This window comes from Mesoplodon mirus (genome assembly GCF_964341445.2).
Source record: "Mesoplodon mirus genome assembly, chromosome: 5".
Taxonomy (NCBI): Eukaryota; Metazoa; Chordata; class Mammalia; order Artiodactyla; family Ziphiidae; genus Mesoplodon; species Mesoplodon mirus.
Window position 1 is genome coordinate 53,337,631 of NC_138980.1, and position 5,122 is coordinate 53,342,752.

The 5,122-nt window shown below is 37.2% G+C and overlaps 1 pseudogene across 1 annotated transcript; it reads right to left on the reverse strand.

Annotated features, from left to right (window-relative positions):
• Window positions 1–404: 404 nt before the first annotated feature.
• On the reverse strand, window positions 405–758 carry LOC309805445 (small ribosomal subunit protein uS3-like; annotated as a pseudogene). Its single transcript has one exon. The product of its transcript is annotated as a small ribosomal subunit protein uS3-like (transcript).
• Between the last annotated feature and the right edge of the window lie 4,364 nt (window positions 759–5,122).

Consider the following 5,122-nt stretch of genomic DNA (forward strand, 5'->3'; position numbering starts at 1 on the left):
CTTCTGTAAGTCTAAATTTAGTTCAAAAGAAAAAGAAAAAACGCTATATTTCACAGGAATCACCTCAGGTGCATGTTGAAAAATGAAAATTTCTCCAATTTCAGAGACATGAAAATTATAGTCCTGGAGCAGGTCCCAGGAATCTGCATTCTAACAGGCACACAAGGAGATTCTGATGCAGATGTCTCAGGGATCATACTTGGAGAAACTCTGATCTGAAAAAAACACTGGTCCAGAGTAAAATAAGTGATTATTAGAGATTAGTAAATGGAGACTACAACCTGCGGCTATAAAAAGGCTCTTTTGTGAGATCTTGATTTTTTTTCCTCTTTTTTAACAGATTTTACTAAAGATCTTTAGAGAGCAACCTGTAGACTCCAGATCCAACTGCCAAGGAGACCCCCTTATGCCGTGTGTACACTCTGGGGCATAGCTGGCAGCTCTGGCTTCCCACCAGTCTGTTCTGAGACAGAGGTGGTGGGCCATATCTCATCTCTGGGTTCCATAATGCTCATATGGTCAGGCAGGGGCTTCTTAAGGCCAATCTTACCACTTGGGTCCCAGGGCAACATGATCTCCACTTTGATGCTCAGTGCACACTGTCTGAGTGTCACATGGCACATACTGGTATCGACATAGTAGTTAACAGGGTCCCCAATGTGGATCATCAGGCCATCCACAACCTTCATGGATTTAGCCGTCTATTCACAGAAATTCCCTGACAGTGTGACCTCACAGGCTTTGGCCCCACTCTCCATGATGAACCAAGCACACCATAGCAGGCCCTCCACACAGCAAGTCCTCCTAGGAGTTTATAATGCAGAGACTTTGCCTGGACAGTGACATGCAGACTTCCCGTGGCCGCCATTTTAGGATGCCTCCACCAACTGATGTATCGATATAAGTTTAGGCAAGTTATTAAACTTCTGCTCCTCAGATTCCTCATTTATAAAGGAAAAAGTTGTATCTATGGAATTCTAATGGTTATCCCTGCATAGTACCTAAAAGGAAAAGTCCACAATGGTAAAGAGTTGTCTCTAAAACCTTCTGTTGGCAGCCACAGATCTCTCCTGGCACCTCTGAAGAATCCTTCTTCTTACAGCACTGAACAGGGCAAAGGCTTTTGCAGCACTGTTCCCATGCATGCAAGTGTCTGGCCCTGCAGTGAGTTAAACACAGTTACAAAGGAGATACAGCCGTGTTGAAAAAACATAGTCACTGTGACAAGGTCAGCAGCGGGGGACATTAGGTTTTGAATTTGCTTTATTGAACCGAGAAGCAGACGCTGTCGTTCCGACAGCATGCCCTTTTGCTTTGTGAAATAGAAATCCTCATTTCCATCTGCGAAGACTCTGGGGAAAGTAAATGAGGTCTCTGGCCCCAGGCCTTTCATTAGAGAACAGTTTTGTACCAGATGAGGCCACAGACTCAGAACTACCATGTCTCTATAGAGACCCTGCCCAGGAGATGAAGAAGGATTTAAGTCAGCTCAGAGCAACTGAATTTAGAAATGGTGCTGACTAGAGTCTTGGGATCGCCCCTGGCTTCTTGCTGGACTGCCATCTCTGCTATGTATGTGTGCACACACACATTAGCATCAGTATAAATTTCCCAAATCAGAGGGGAATAAGGTATATATCCAAACAAAAATTCCTATTGGGCAGGGAATATGCCAACCTCACCTCATTCCAGGTATGTTGACCTGACTCAACAGTTTAGGTAGATGAATATTTGTAATGGTATCTATGAATCAACTCTAAGCTTTGTTTTCCCATAAAGAGAGGATACCAGAAGAACATATGACACTAACATTTTCTGAGTGCAAAAAATGTTACTTGTTATTATAGAATATGATTGTACCGCATACTTAACTTCATTTACCCTTGGTTTCCTCATTTCTGAAAAGAGCTAATAACACCTACAAATTTTATTTGAATCTTAATAACTCTATGGGGTTTTATTTATGTTAAATTATCTACATATATATATGGAAAAGGAATGTGAGTTTAAACATCTAAGTTTCTCAGTTTAGACATTAAGCGTAGTTAAGTGCAAGAGCTGACATTTGAATCCAGATCCAACGACTTGAAAGCCCACACGTCTATTAGGATGACTCGAGGCAAAAAAAACTGTTAACTCTAGTCTTTTTATGAAAGCTAAAATGAATTTATGTCTCTAAAGCATAAAAAGAAGGGAAAATTGGGTATGGAGGATGGTATCTCTCTTTCATATCTGGTTTGTCAGTGTGATAGTTTGTGAGTAAGTATGGTTTCCTAAGAAAGAAATGTATTTGCTAAGTAGAAACAGTTCCCAGGACATCCGGAAACAAGAGCTATCCCAAGGTGAAGTATAATGAACTGAAAGGATTTCTATTTATTCCACATATGCTGGTCTTCTGAATTAAGAATTAGAGATGACAAAGTGGGAAGAATTAAGCAGAGTGAATAAACTGCAGGACAGTGGTATAGCTGAATCAGGAGTCTTGGTTTTCCTTTAGGTTTGTTCTGTTTTATTTTGTGTTTATGTCAGGGAAAGAGCATGTTATTTGTTTTGCCAGGACCACTGCTTATTATTGTGCAAGTTTTGTGTCTCCTAACTCTAGAGGGCACATTCCTAATCCCTATATATATGTTGAGGTATTACGGTAATTTTCAGGCAGGTGACAATAAAATAACTTGAGAAAGTCTATATTGAAAATATTTCCTCAAGTTACTTTATTGTCATCTGCCCTCAAATTACTATATTACCATACTATTATTTGTGATGATACATTTTTAAATGCAGACACTTCTTGATTTCAAGCTATATTACAAAGCTATAGTAATCAAAGCAATATGGTCCAAGCATAGAAACACACACATAGATCACTGGATCAGAATAGAGAGCCCAGACATAAATCCATGCATACACGGTCAATTAACTTTTGACAATGGTGCCAAGAACACACAGTAGGAAAAGGATAGTTTCTTCAATAAATGCTGCTGAGAAAACAGGCAAAGAAATAAAACTGGACACTTTACTTTATACCACTTACAAAATTTAACTCAAAATGAATCAAAGACTCAAATGTAAGACCTGAAACTGTAAAACTTCTAGAAGAAAACAGAATAAAAGGTTCCTTGGCAATGAGTTCTTGGATAAGACACCAGTAGCATAGGCAACAATTAAAATAAACAAAAGAGACTATATCTAACTAAAAAGCTTCAGCACAGCAAAGTAAACAATAAATCAAAAAGGCCACCTACAGAATGGGAGAATATACTCGCAAACCATGTATCTGAAAGGGTTTAATATCCAAAATATATAAAGAACTCACACAACTCAATAGCAAAAACAAACAATTGAAAAAATGGGCAAAGGACCCAAATAGACATTTTTCCAAAGACATTCCAATGGCCAATAGGTATATGAAAAGGTGCTCAACATCACTAATCAGCAGGGAAATGCACCTCAAAAGCATAAGTTATCACCTCACACCTGTTAAGATGACTACCAAATAGACAAGACATACCAAATATTGGTGAAGATGTGGAGAAAAGGAGACCTTACACACTGCTGGTACTAATGTAAATTGGTACAGCCATTACAGAAAACAGTATGGCTGTTCCTCAAAAAATTAAAAATAGAACTACCATATGATCCACAAATCTTACCCCTGGGTATATATATGAAGAAAGTGAAATCCGTATCTTAAAGAGATATCTGCACATCCATGTTCATTGCAGCATTATTCATAATAGCTTAGATACAAAAAATAACCTAAATGTCCTCCAAAACATGAATAAAGAAGATATGAGATGTATATATACAGACAGTACCCAACTTACGATGGTTCAACTTAGATTTTGCAACTTTACAATGTGTGTGAAAGCAATATGCATTCACTGGAAGAAGTACTTCAGACTTTGCATTTGAACTTTTCCTGGGCTAGCGCTGTAGAATACTCTCTTGTGACACTGGGCAGTGGCAGCAGTCAGCGACAGGATCACAAGGGTAAACACCCAATATATTTACAACAATGCAGTATCCTCACAACGATTCTGTTTTCCACTTTCAGTACAGTATTCAATGAACTACATGTGATGTGCAACACTTTATTATAGAATAGGTTTTGTGTTACATGACTTTGCCCCACTGTAGGCTAGTGTAAGTGTTCTGAGCAAAGTAAGGTTAGGTTAGGCTAGGCTAAGCTGCGATGTTTGATAGGTTAGTTGTATCAAAAGCATTTCAACTTATGACACTTTCAATTGATGATGGGTTTATCAGAATGTAAACCAATCATAAGTGGAGGAAGACCTGTATATATGTGTATATAATATATAATTCTATATATATGGTATATATAATATCCTATAGCTTATCTTATACCTTGTTATCTTATATGTTATATATCTTATATATCCTATATATTTTATATCTTATGTATGTAATGGAGTATTATTCAGCCACAAAAAAAGTAAATTCTGTCATTTGAAACATGGATGGATCTAGCACACATTATGCTAAGTGAAATAAACCAAACAGAGAAAGACAAATATCTTATGACATCACTTACATGTGGAATCTTAAAACAAAAAAAGAAAAGAAAAAAAAAGCCAATTTCGTAGAAACACAGAATACAATGGTTGCCAGGGACTCTGGAAGAGGAAGAAATGTGGTGATGTAGTTCAAAGGGTACAAACTTTCAGTTATAAGAATAAGTTCTGAGGATCTAATGTACAACATAGTGAGTACAGTTAATAATACGGTATTTTATACTTGAAAGTTGATGAGAGTATATTTGAAGCATTCTTAACACACACACACACACACACAAGGAGTTAACTATATGAGGTGACGGATGTATTAATTATCTTAATCTTGGTAATCATTCCACAACGTATATGTATATCAAATCATCACATTGTATACTTTAAATATATACAAGTATATTTGTAAATTATTCTTCACTAAAGTTGGAAAAATATTCACCATCAGATGATATCGGGGTTATGCTTTGCCTTAGAATCACAAAGGAAGGAAAAGAATCATCTGAAGTTTGTCTTAAGTCACAGCATAAAATCCAGTGTCTTTGTAGGCAAGATTCCAAAACAGGAAAAAATCTAGTGATCAACAGGGAAAT